Genomic DNA, 14,833 nt, shown 5'->3' on the forward strand with positions numbered 1-14,833 from the left:
GAACAGCATGACGAAAAATATTTTCTTACCCAGACAAGTAATCTGTTTATGTTATTCTACAACTGTGGACGAAAGAGTTAAGCGAATTTTACTAGTTCTTAAAATATTGTCCAAAGAAGTTTTTAATTGGAAAGATAATAATTATGTATATCCGCTGCTGTTCTAATTATGTTTATTTTACGAAGCAATATGTAGACCTAATATAGGCTTACGTCTTGAAGCCGGAGTCTTTTTGAAGGAAACATCGATTTGAAACACAAATACGTATTTAATTATGGTGGTGAAGGTGGTGGTGGTAGTGATGCTGCTACTCCTATTGCTGTTCTGTCTGTTAGACCTATTTAACGACGTTATATAAACTTCTAAGTAAGCGTCGATGGAATTGGTGATGGTGAGATGGTATTTGGCGAGAATTCGCCATGGGATTACTTCACATTCGCCTTACAGTTTGGAAAACACAACTAAGTAGTCGAACTCATGCCCGAGCTCAGCTATGGATCAGCTGGCAAACACGGTTACCGCCTGAGCTACGCTGGTGACTATGACGGTGATAGTAGTCGTGGTAAAAGTGGTCTAGAGAAGGATTTGATTATGGTAATTATATTTTTATGGTGGTGATCATGATGGCGATTTTGATGGCGGTGTTTGTGATGACGATTTTGATTTGGCGATAGTGATGATTGTGGTGATGACAAGGTTTTAGTGGTGATGATTACAATTTTAGTGGTTATGATGATAACGACAATGATTTTGGTAGTGATAGTGATGATGGTAACGATTTCTATGATGAACGTGGTCTAGACCACGTTTCGAACTCAGAACCTTGTAACAGCACGGAAAGACACTTAAAAGAATTTGCAGAAGCAAGTAAGAACACAGGCCACGCTGTGTGCGATAGATTGCTCACGTGGACACATGTACTTGTTAATTGTTTGCTCTGCCTAGCTGTCGACCGCGCCGCACTAATATGCATATTCATTACATCACACATGCACGCCGGCCTGTTCAGGAGATGATAACCCCTTCAGCGTCTCCCCACCCGTCATGTTTTTATATACACGCGCCAACAGTCAGCAATTCTGTTACTCTCAAGTCAGGTGGATGCAAATATCTGGGGCAACCGAAGCTTTTGAATGACTGCGTCACTTTCCACACCTACATGAATACTACGCACATTATATAGGGCGAATTTTTAAAACATAATCTGCGGTTGCTTGTATGTTCTGGAAGACACACCGGCCACACTAACCGCTGTGTATAAAGCTTGCATCATTTATGGACAGTGAACCGGACCAGAGGGTTCGACCCGTGTACATCCTGTTACGCTTGTAAAGGAAACTTCGGATTTTCAAGCAGCATGTTGATATTAAATATCTCAAATGTTTCGGAACTTACATTTTTCATTATCACATTCGAAATACCCAAGTGTAGACTATTCTCTTGATTATGTTATTATGTTAGTAGAAACAACTGAATCCTTAAAACTGACCCAACCACGTGATGATGGTAATTTAATAATAATAATAATAATAATAATAATAATAATAATAATAATAATAATAATAATAATAACAATAATGACGATGAGGTGCATGACGATGATGATGATGATGATGATGATGATGATGATGATGATGATGATGATGATGGCGGCGGAGGAGCAGAAGGAAGAGGATGAAGGGAATATGGAGAACATGATGATGGTGGTTATGATAGATGATGATGATGATGATGACGATGATGATGATGATGTGGCGGCGGAGGAGTAGAAGGAAGAGGATGAAGGGAATATGGAGAACATGATGATGGTGATGATAGATGATGATGATGATGACGATGATGATGATGATGTGGCGGCGGAGGAGTAGAAGGAAGAGGATGAAGGGAATATGGAGAACATGATGATGGTGGTTATGATAGATGATGATGATGATGATATGATGACGTATATGGCAGAGATAATGAAAACTAAGAAAAAGATTAAGGTGAAGTATATCACAGAGGTAGTGGAAAATATGAGGATGATGACGATAATGCATATAACAAAGACAATTAAAATGAAGAGCATGAATATGACACATATGACAGAGAAAATAAAAATGAAAAGATGTGTAATGAAAATGAAAATAATAGTATACTCGTGAAAAAGAGGTAATGGAAATGATGAATATACTATATGACACAGAAGGTAATGAAAAAAAAAAGGATGAAGACGGTGAAGATCCATTGGGTCTATCTACCCTGTCCCCGGTTCGATTGAAGGGCAAGCAAATTCATATTATTTTATTACACGAGTCAATTTTACCATAGACAACGAAATATTGATATTATTTTAAGACCATGTAAGTATCGATTCATAAAATATATTGTTACTGCCAATATTTGTAAAGACAATACGAGTTCGGAAAAAAAAAAACTGTAAAGCTAATTATTTCTGTGACGTTTCTTCTGTTAAGGTTACATTGTGCTTAAAAAGTTTTTTTCTTCTACCTATTCTTGCTCAGCTAACATAAAAAGTAATATTACTAAGAAGTGAAGTCAGATAATAGGTTCAGATGAGTTACTTCTGCAACGACAGACTGCTCTCGTTTCTTATCTGTTACACTTTTTGTCACCCGCAATTATTCAAAAGATAACCATTATTATTGGAAGATTTGAAACGTGTATGTGTGTGTGTGTCTAATGCCTGCCCACTTCACTTTGTGTGATTCGGGTTCCGCATGCTGCGGATAGATGGCAGGACTGTGACCCATTTTCAAATTGCACACCACTTCGGCGGGCCACGTTATGCACGATGTGTATCTGTGAAGAGTTATGTCATATACTGGGACAGGATAGGGATGGGGGGATTTCCCCCTTGTTGGAAAGTTATCCCCCTCTCATAAATTCATATTAACATCCCTGCTAGGAATAACTTCTACCCCCCCCTCACAAAATATAATTGTTTTAATACGAGTATAAAAATAATATTGATGTATTATCATCACCGGCAAGCTGACAACAATCAATAACTTAAGAATTACACATCTTATCTTAAGCCTCTTCATGGATATAATTATTATTATGATCAAGATGCAAGACAAGCAACTCAGTGCGACGAAGCGTTGAGCCGTATCGAATGAGGATAATAATAATTTTACGAATGGTATTTTCTATCTAGGATTCTACCACCCCCCCCATCAGAAATCTTAATTCGCACCCTGAACTAGGATGAGTGTATGTTAAGTGTTTGTGTAAGTGTAGTGCAGGGAATGGGTGAGAATTATGATGAAGGTGAGGAAGGAAGAAGGGGAAATCCGGTACCGGCACGTAGCCTACTCCAATCGAATAGCACCAAGGGGGCCGCCTGGCTTAAAGTCCCCATTCGACGGACGAATCACAATCAACAGTGACATATGCCTTCCCTTCCATATGCACTGCGGAGAGATTTGGGATTTAACCCAGGCATATTGGTGCACAATAGTCATTAGAAGTTGTGCACCACCATCTCTCCTAGTCCCGAGGAGCATGTTAACACCTAGGAATATTTCCTGATAACTTATTTCGAACTCCACGGGCCGAATTTGTTAATGTATACCGATAACTAAAATTATAATCATGAACACATGAGAGTACAACTATTGTCGCCTTGTATTCCACTAAGACTTACGTTCGTAACCTTCGCCGTGACTGGGAGAGGATCTGCGACGTACACCACGCAGTCCATTACCAAAAGCAATGTTGCCACCGGGAGAGGATTCACTCAATAAATAAAGACTTGCATGAAGAAGAAAATGCATATCACAAAATGGAAAATGTAAAGGAAAATGAGAATAAGTACACCGTATGCTCTATAATTCCTAAAGTATCATACGAAAGAACGAGTTTTCTGTTCAAAGACAACACACTTAAAAACCTATATCAAACTGTTATGTTACAAAAGACTTAATTATTGTTCTGTAAAACTCGTCTGATTTTTCTGAAGTAAAACTGGAAATTCGATATCATTTACATTTCATATTCACATTAAGGAACAAAACAAGAAAATCTTCTCAGCTGTCTGCTCTCCTTTGAAGTTATCCCACTCCTGAGAAGATTTCGCCCTGCGGGGTGTTGCAGTGCGCTACTCCACGCAAATGACAGCCGAGTTGGCGAAACAAAAATTCAACTCTTATTTATGTGGTTTTGCTTTCATGTACGCTGCGTTTGACAATGATTTTGTAAAGACAAAGCCATGAGCAATTATCTAATGCAAGAGAAACGAATCCAACCAACCGAACAAAACAAAAGGACTGATACCAGATATTGGAAAATACGTCGTCTCGGTTTATTTCCTAAAACATAGAGAAATGTGACCTCAAGTACATACTTTAATTAACTCGGTCAATGATAAACATTTATGTACTATTAGGCATAAGTAGGAGATTTTGTATAACTTACATTGAAATTCATGTGGCACTGGGAAAACACAATGTTGGACTATCATAACATGAAGTTAACAAAACACACAACTCGAAAAACATGCTTATTCTAAAGTTCACATAAGTACGTAGGTTCAATATTTCACGGTATACTTTATTGGTGTTGTGAAGATGAAAAGAATTGTCATTGCATTATATTAATTATGTATTATATTGTCTTGTATTGTAGTATTGTATTGCTTTGAATTGTATTATATTGTATTGTATTAATTATGTTATATTTATAGCATTGTAGTAATTTTCTATCATACTAGTTGAGTGGAAGAGAAGGCCGAATGGCCTTAACTCTGCCAGTTAAAATAAACCATTATTATTATTATTATTATTATTATTATTATTATTATTATTATTATTAAAACTGGTCTTTATTGAACTTATGGATCAGATAATAGAAAACACAACGTGGGACTATTATAATCTGAGGTGAACATAACACACAACTCAAAATCCTTACCATATGCGAAATTAAAATTCACATACATATCTCCCACGCAGACTTAAAGCTTTGCTTTATAGTATAGTGCAGCAAAGGGAACTTTGCCGATCTTTAATTTTTTTAAATGTAAATTAGAAGAATACTGTCGTTGTTCCTGCAATAACTCCTATGTGCAAAATATAAAATTGTTCAGTAGGAAGAAAAACACATTTATTCATTCTGTGGTAGTAGTACATAGGAGACTGAATTCTTAAATTTTCGAAAGAATGAAATATAATTACATATAGGAGATTTTATTATTATTTGCTGTATCACTATTTAAGTTATTTAATAGAGCAAAATCTGAAAATCGATAAATATGTCACATAGGAGTTATTGCAGGGACAACGACGATATCTTATGATGAGTTGCCAGACCTAACGCGTTGCAAATATTTAATGCAATATATTCCACTGTGTTTATTTTTATTTTTTGTTTCTTATTTTTATTGTGCAATCATGTAAATCGTGTTTATTTATCACTTAACACCAATATGTATTCCACTGTGTTGTTTTTTATTATTTCTTTACTGTGTACATTTTATTCAATTGTCGATTTCTGGTTTAATTATGTGAATCCTACTACTTGTTATTTAATAATAATATGTATTCCAATGTGTTTATTTTTATTGAATTATCGACCTCTGATTTTATGTGATTCGTATTTGATTCTAACAACGTTTATATGTATTCAACTGTGTTTATTTTTATTTTGTGAAGTAAATTTTTATGTAACTACCCCTTTTGTTCTCATTATGTAAATCGTATCTGTATGTGATTTCTTAAATCCGATTCAGTTGCATGTTCAACTATGTAAGCAAGTTTTAATCCTGGTTGAGTGTAAGGGGCCTTAACTCTGCCAGGTTAAATAAAGCCATCATCATCATCATCATCATCATCATCATCATCATTATTATTATTATTATTATTATTATTATTACTTGGATATTTCCGGGAAATAGCGCCTTGAACTTTAACATGAAATGGACGGTGTTTAGCAATAGTGATTCAAGCGCCAAAAACCTGTTTCGAAATATTGGCCATTGAAATAAATGTTTTTTTAATAAAATATTTTATGCAAGGAGTATTATAACATTCATACTATTACAAAAAATAGCGCAAATAATACCAAAAAAGGCTAACCGACTTTTAATAAGAGACCAGCAGTTGAATTAATATTTCGAAGCAAAATAAATAAATTAATTTTATGCAATAAACGAATGTTTGCTTATAAATAGCAGCGTAATTCAGATATCGCATTCTTGATTTTTTCGAATTAAATTAGCCTGGAATCAACAACTTTGTGCAAATATTTCATTTTTTTTATTGTCGGTTGCGCTATTATTGCGTAACTCCGTCAAAATGATCTGCTTGATATGTAATTATGAAGAATTTAAAATACAGAACGTGAGATATTGAGTTGCAATAACTTACAAAGTAAGTCGTCATGCCACATTTTGTCAAAGGCTTTTTGTACATCAAGGAACAGGACCACAGTACTTTCGTTTTTATTAAATCCTGCGGTAATATCTTTTCAAAGAGCTTCAAAGCTTTCTTAAACTGGCATCAGTTGAAACTGTCATCACAACGTTCCACTCACATTAATATCTACTCTGTGATCTATGTGGGAATCAAACTTAGAACCATTGCTTTAACGCGCTGTTTAAACTGTGGAGTACCATGGTCCGTACAAAGCAAGTTCTCTGACATATTTTGAAAACGAGACAATAAAATTCCCTGTGATTGAATGTGACACACAACAAAGCTCTCCTAATACATAATCAAGGGGAACACCTTGCTGGGAAACGCTACATCCAATTGCATCGACATTTGAAGTGTGGCTGGAGAAACTCCGGGCTGGCGTCGTGTCAGTCAGACGGCTGACGTTGCCTTGGCGTGACATGACGTGATGCGGACTGACGGCTCATGTCGAGCCGGCCGGCACAGCAGCGACCTGCCACGCTTGTTTGTTAATAAACTTCACCCTCTGCTCTTGTGTCAACCGAAAGAGAGCGATACGACGCAGTAATGAAACAATTTCATAAAGACACACATGCAGCCCTTCGCTGAGGCTCTAGTGATAGTGTAAAGGGCCACAAAAACAGCGAATTCAAGTTCCATTCCCGGCAAGGCACTACGTACTGTATTAACTGTGTTACATTGTCGGGTTAAGGCTGATTCACAATAAAACGGAAACGACAACGAGAACGGAAATAACGTTAAAATAAACGTATTTAAATGTGAGCATTCACAATTAACTATTGTGAATGCTCACATTTAAATACATTTATTTTAACAATATTTCCGTTCTCGTTCTCCTTGTCGTTTCCGTTCCCGGTTTATTGTGACCCAGCCTTTACAAGCAAAACACATTAAGTTAAAAATATTACTTCTCAGAAAAAGGTGTTTGGAAGTTCTTGACAAGACTGAATCCTCAAAATATTAATTTTAGTAAGTTCTCTCTCTTTATGTTTATTTCATTTTTCAATTCTAAGTTTATAAACACATTATGCACATTATACAGGGTGATTCATGAGGATTTACCGTCCCTTACTGAGCTTATTTCCGAAGGCATTCTGAGCAAAAAATGTAATATAAGCATTTGTCCTAATCTCAATATTTTCAGAGTTACACTAATTTGAAGTTGTTTGTAAAATGTCATTATTCTTGAGTTTTAAGGGTAAAAGAATATTACAGATAAAGAATGAACTATTCAGAAGTATCATTTCTTTAATTAGCTAATATTCTGAAGGTAAAAATGTGTTGTGAATTCCGTATTTGCTTCGTAAAGAATTTTTTTTTTTCGATTTTTAACTAGAAAATTAAATTTTCTTACGCATTTATCACAATTGTTAAATATCACGCCATTCTTGTAAATTATTTTAAGACTGTTCATTAGGATGCATAATTAAATTGTAAAGATTCAAGTTCCTAAAGTTGTATGATTTGTAACAATTTTTGTGATAAGTGCGTAAGAATGATGTAATTTTTAGTTAAAAATTGAAAAACAAAATCTGTACAAAGCAATTAACAGCATATTCTTTTGCTTCAGAACACAAGCCAATTAAAGAAATCATACTTCTGAATAGTTCATTCTCTATTTGTATTATTTTTTACCCTTAAAACTAAAGACAAATGGTATTTTACTAACACCTTCAAATTAATGTAATTCTAAAAATATTGACATTAGGACATATGTGTATATGACATTTTTTCCTCAGAATGTCTTCGGAAATAAGCTCCGTAAGTGACGGTAAATCCTCGTGAATCACCCTGTATATGCCTTCTTCTCAGGAGTGATATTTTTTAATTAATGTATTTTGCTTGTAAACCTACGATATTATCTTGTGTTTATTTTGTGCATTGCTAACCACATTACAAGTGACATCACTACAAAAATGAACGTATACCGTTTGGACTAATGTCCACTAATTACCGCCTCTTTGAACCAGGAATGACAACTCGTTTTTTTACCAGTAACAACAGACCGTTTGGACCAATATGACATTTCCCTTCCCGTTTTACACAGGCCTATGACTGTCCAAGATATGGTTCAAAATGTTGTCATTAAACTTTAAAGCCTTTAAAATTTGTCACAAATAAAATAAAACCTCAAGAATATTTTTTTAACAGTTCATTTTGATTTTCCAGATAAATCAGTTCAAGACTATAAATTTATTTAAAGTTTCCCAATCATATGATTTATCATTTGTTGCAAATTAATATTTGCTAATACATCTTATTCAAGAATAGTACATTATGCAACGAGCCTATAATGAAGGTAATTAAGAAGCGAGTATGGATATTTATGAAACGAGCGCAAGCGAGTTTCATAATTTTCATACGAGCTTCTTAATTACCATTATAGACGAGTTTCATACGACTTTTTATGCTCGACCATATTTCTAACTTGATATTATTAATTTTCTTTGAATCTGACCTTGGCCAATGTCCCGTATGTTGTGAGATGTGCGCAGACGCGAAAGTATTGATTTTTTCCGAGGAACAGATGTTCACATTGACCTTGCTAGGCCATAAGAACCTACAGAGATAACATTGAAATTAAATTAGACATTGAAGAACGAGATGACAAATTGAATTTATTTGAATATTATTTACAATTAACGCTAATTATTATAGTAACAGAACATAACCTTCTGCGACAGTATTGGATTTCCAGCCTCCGTGACTTTTCGCTAATTCTCTTTCGATTGCATATCTGAGAATAATCGATACTTGCGGTTTTATAACGGTAGAAAGCTAACCTGTCATTGGCTGAACAGTTGTAACCTGAGTCGTCATTGGCCGAAAGACCTGACCTTTAATGAGTAGGTGTACTTTAACGACATGCATTAAAGGTCTGCTACCAGGTGTATAATTACTACATTTCGGCATGGTCGAGCATAAAATATATTAACGTTTTCGCCTCTACGGCATCATCAGATATTCAAATGTTATAACGATATCTATATTTTTACACATTACATTTTCGGCAAGTCAGCAAAACCATAAACAAATCAGTCAAATTGAACACATTTCTTACTATAATATTAGACTCTTATTACATATAACTCATGACTTTAATTATTGTAATATATTGTTATGTTTATCACAGTGAATACTATATTGGACTTACGTTTTAGATAAAAGGTCGTGGTCTGTTGGAACTGTTGTTACCATACGTTTCGTCTGCTGCTCCGGCAGACATCATCAGATCACGGTCCTTTAGCTCGGATAACACCGATCCCAATGCCGCCGGTCGTAAAAGCCTACATTCCAAGATTAATGCTGATTGCTTGTACAAGTGGTGGCCTGCTACCCTAAGGACATCGACGGCCTATAAATTGGGTGATTTTATTATTTTATTAATAAATATATACCAATAGTACTGAAAGCATTTAGCCAATTTAATTTCTCTTGTCTAAGCTTATAATGTAGGAACCTATAGATGTGCGAATATTGTATTTTCTGCAAGTAATTAAACTCTTGCATAATAGATAGGCTGACTTATTTGGCTCTCCATTTTCATAAAAGTAAATTTCTTACCCAACTCATATTTATATTGAATATGAACTTGGTTCACATTTCTGACGTCTAGTGCAGTGTGTCATTGGAAGTTGAAGGAATGTAATCATCAGAGTATCATCACGAAGCATATCGTCAGAACTTTGATATCACATTTTCATTATGGTGATAGCTGTTTCTTATAGAAAAAAGTACCGGTATACTGATATTTGTTTTCTATTATCAATAATCTGAACACATTACTCAAATATTATCAATACGCCAGGAAAATTAGAAATAAAATATGATATCATGCTTAACTGTGCATAACACAAATTAAATTCCTGGGTCTTTGCGAAAGAATAGTAGCAGCTTGTAGTTAGAATTTTGTAAAAATAAATATTTTCAAAATTTTTCATCAGATAGAACTCTGTCACATTGCTAGTGCGTTCATTTTTCAACAAATGGTGCTGAAATGTATTTATAAGCTAGATAGTATTATGAAGAGTGATTACAAATGAAAAACACATTTTGTTAGTTAGAATCTTGTCAAACCAAGACCACTAAATAACAGGATGTTTATGGGAGATGTAGGAATAGTTCAATTAAATGCAATTAGGGGAGAGTTGGGTAGTATCGGATATCGGGTAATATCGGACAGTGTTTCTTTCATCTACCAACAGATGGTAGTACCTGAAAGATATGGTTAAGTTTCTGTATGCGACATCACAGAAACGTAACCATGTCATTCAGGCACTATCATCTGGTGGTAGATGAAAAAAACTCACTGTCCGATATTACCCGATGTCCGATACTATCCAACTCTCCCCTAAAGTTTCGGAGAAAACATAGGAGGCAAAATTTTCGTACGTGCCGATGTACGAGTAATATTACTGTCACTTTCATTTTTATAGTCTATTTACTATAATAGAGGTAAACTATGCAATTTTGTGACATAGTACATTGGAACCTCACGGAAGGTTGAACTCTGAACAACAGTCATTTAAGGGATCTAAAAGGGAGACTGCGAATATGAGTGATCTTATCTTTTACAAAGACCTGCAAATACTCTGTGGAAGTCGCTACCATTTCTCTGTTGCTGAGGTGTGGATGTTAGAACGAAGGTGTTGCAAGGTGACTTATACGAATACTCCTCGAGGAAACATAAATTTGGAATCAATCGCTACCCCCTTCCCTTTCCTCCACGCCTTGCATATCCATGTTTTTCACCTTGTTCTATCCAACAAAGAAGAGACAAGAAAAATGGCGGAAAGAATGTTTGTCAAAGACGATAAAAAGTCATCATAAATTGTTACCCTAAGCAGTGTGAGACGAGATAAAACTCTCGAGATTGTAAGGTTTCCTAGCAACAGAGGTCCAGGTCGTTGCTTCACTTGTCATTGGATATCCTTTTACTATACGTTATTTCCAAGTTATTTAAAAATTATGACACTGGATTCTTGAATACGGCGGAATACCGGTTCGGGCGCCGTGGGCTCACTGTTGTAAGGTCTTCCTGACACCTGTCTCTATTTATTTCATGTCTGACATGAGATATTTAAACGGATCTTGACTGCCGTTCTGGTATCCAGTGTAACGAGCAGGAATATCAGTCTTGCAGGCTCTCGCTGTTTCAATCTCTCTCCACATCAAGTTATTTCAAAACCTGCGGTCAAATGACTGACTGAAAAATATCAAATTTACAATGCACGCGGGAATTGTAGAGGTTGCCTTCATCCTATCAATAGATGTAGTCTAAGTGTGGTTGACATTCTTGTTCACAGCTGAATGCCCCTACCATTATTTTAAATACTAAAAAAGCTTCAATAATAACACACAAATAATATGCTTTCACTTAGGTCTACTTACTTCTGGCTTTTAAGGAACCCGCAGGTTCATTGCGGCCCTCACATAAGCCCGCCATCGGTCCCTATCCTCAGCAAGATTAATCCAGTCTCTATCATCATATCCCACCTCCCTCAAATCCATTTTTATATAATCCTCCCATCTATGTCTCGGTCTCCTCAAAGGTCTTAATCCCTCCGGCCTCCCAAGTAACACTCTATATGCATTTCTGGATTCGCCTATCTCAAACTTCTGGATTTAATGTTCCTAATTATGTCAGGTGAAGAATACAATGAGTGCAGTTCTCGTTGTGTAACTTTCTTCATTCTCCTGTAACTTCATCCTCTTAGCCCCGCATCTTATTTTCAAACATCTCTAGGCCTATTCCTCTCTCAAAGTGAGAGTCCAAGTTTCACAACCATAAAGAACAACCGGTAAACTGTTTTATAAATTCTAACTTTCAGCTTTTTTGATAGCACACTGGATGATAAAAGCTTCTCAACCGAATAATAATACGCATTTCCCACATTTATTCTGCGTTTAATTTCGTCCCGAGTGTCATTTATTTTTGTTACTGTTGCTCCAAGATATTTGAATTTTTACACCTCTTCAAACTATAAATTTCCAATTTTGATATTTCCATTTTGTAGAATATTCTGGTCACGAGACATAATCATATACTTTGTATTTTCGGCCAAGTACCAAATCTCATAACCTTATTTCTATGCCGCTGTCGTGCCAGAGAATCAGACCCATTTGGAGGCTTATTTTGAGGTTTCGTATCAAGCTTTTTTTACGATGATGATGCTTTTAGTGTATTTAATCCTTCGATCCACAAGTTTTATTGTGCCATCATTTCTTTAGCGCTAAAGTTTAATTAAAAAAAGACCATGCTACTTCTACTACCCACCACCACCACCACCACCACCACCACCACCACCACCACCACCACCACCACCACCACTACTAATGTACGTATGGATAAATCCAGAAATCCATATAGAGTGTTAGTTGGGAGGCCGGAGAGAAAAAGACCTTTGGGGAGGCCGAGACGTAGATGGGAGGATCATAAACAAATAGATTTGAGGGAGGTGGGATATGATGGTAGAGACTAGATTAATCTTGCTCTGGATAGGGATCGATGGCGGGCTTATGTGAGGGCGGCAATGAACCTCCGGGTTCCTCAAAAGCCATTTGTAAGTAAGTAGGCCTAAGTAAGTACTACTAATGTATTTCTTTCGTTGTCCGCTATAAATATAGGTAATGCATGTGCCTACAAACTTGGAAATGAACAATTTACAGTCACAATAGATTCTCTCAGCAAATAAAGGAAATACAGTGTCAGTATACTGTTATTAACAGACGTGGAAAAACAACATTTTGAAATTTAATATTTTATTACTTTTACTGGGAAAATAATATGGCCGAAAGTCAGTGAATGTTGAAGAGCGTACGGTGTAATTGCACCAATTTTTCGTTAGTAAATTACAAAATGACCCATCAACAGGAGACAACAGACAGATAGAGAAGAGGACGTTTAAATTGATTGCTTGTTTAATTGACTTCACGTCAGAAGCCCGTGTATCACTGCGGAGATGAATTAGTTTTTTAATAAATCATGTTGTACCAATCTCTTAACAACTGTGTTCAAAACGTTTCACTATCGAAATTAAGAGCATGTGCCACACCTCTCTATTAAGTTACCTTACTTGACCAAGATCCATCCATAGCGCAGTCAGTAAGGTAAAGACATCTTGCCAAAGTTACAGTTAGAATTTAAATTTATTGAATCTGAATATACTGAATATCATTATAATCGGTGAACACAAATATGCGCAATCGACAAAGTCAATATTAAAATATATATATAACTTAATCAGAATTATAAATTAAACAAGCAGAAGGCATAAATGGCAATAAAATCACAGCAAAACTCTAAAAAAACATAAGCATTAAAAAAATAATTCCTCAAACAACCATAGACAAGTATGTTAAAAGACCAAATTAAAAACATAAGAGGGAAATTCATTTGCAATTTTAAAGACATAATAAAATAATTATATTCATATTATATAATATTTTCCTAAGCAACTTATTCTCAAACACCCTTAACCTCTATTCCTGTCTCAAAGTGAAAGTCCAAGTTTCACAACCATAAAGAATAACCGGTAATATAACTGTTTATAAATTCTAACTTTCAGCTTTTTTGAGAGCGGACTGGATGATAAAAGCTTCTCAACCGAATAATAGAAGGCATTTCCCATATTTATTCTGCGTTTAATTTCCTCCAGAGTGTCATTTATATTTATTACTGTTGCTCCAAGATATTTGAATTTTTCAACCTCATCGAAGGATAAATCTCCAATATTTATGTTTCCATTTCGTACAATATTCTGGTCACGAGACATAATTATATACTTTGTCTTTTCGGGATTTACTTCTAAACCTATCGCTTTACTTGCTTCAAGTAAAATTCCTGTGTTTTCCCTAATCGTTTGTGAATTTTCTCCTAACATATTCAAGTCATCCTCATAGACAAGAAGCTGATGTAACCCGTTCAATTTCAAACCCTGTCCATTATCCTGAACTTTCCTAATGGCATATTCTAGAGCGAAGTTAAAATACACTAAAAATAATTTCATCTAGATGTGTCTAATCCTCTTACTTTTCTAATCGTTTTTTTTTTAATTTGTTACAACGGGTAACAGTGTCGCCACGTTCAATGAAATATTTCATAATGATCTCTTTTCTTCAGTATCGGAATACAATAGCTTTCAGTACTTTTCGCAATGAGGAACGTAAAATTTTAATTTGTAGTGTTTTGTATTGTGCGAGTTTCAGGCAAAATATCATCCAAACTGAATATAAAGCCTCCTTTATATAAAACTTAAATTTTCACAATTTTGTTTCTTTGCTTCGAACCTCGAAACCCTTGATAGATACTTGTGTAGAAACATGAATTTAACACTTCTTCCAAGTATTAGGAGAATCGTTGAAATTACAGCTATATTAGAGTTTGAATATTTAGACACTTAAGAAAACTGTACTAT

Source organism: Periplaneta americana, chromosome 12 (assembly GCF_040183065.1).
Source record: "Periplaneta americana isolate PAMFEO1 chromosome 12, P.americana_PAMFEO1_priV1, whole genome shotgun sequence".
Classification (NCBI taxonomy): domain Eukaryota; kingdom Metazoa; phylum Arthropoda; class Insecta; order Blattodea; family Blattidae; genus Periplaneta; species Periplaneta americana.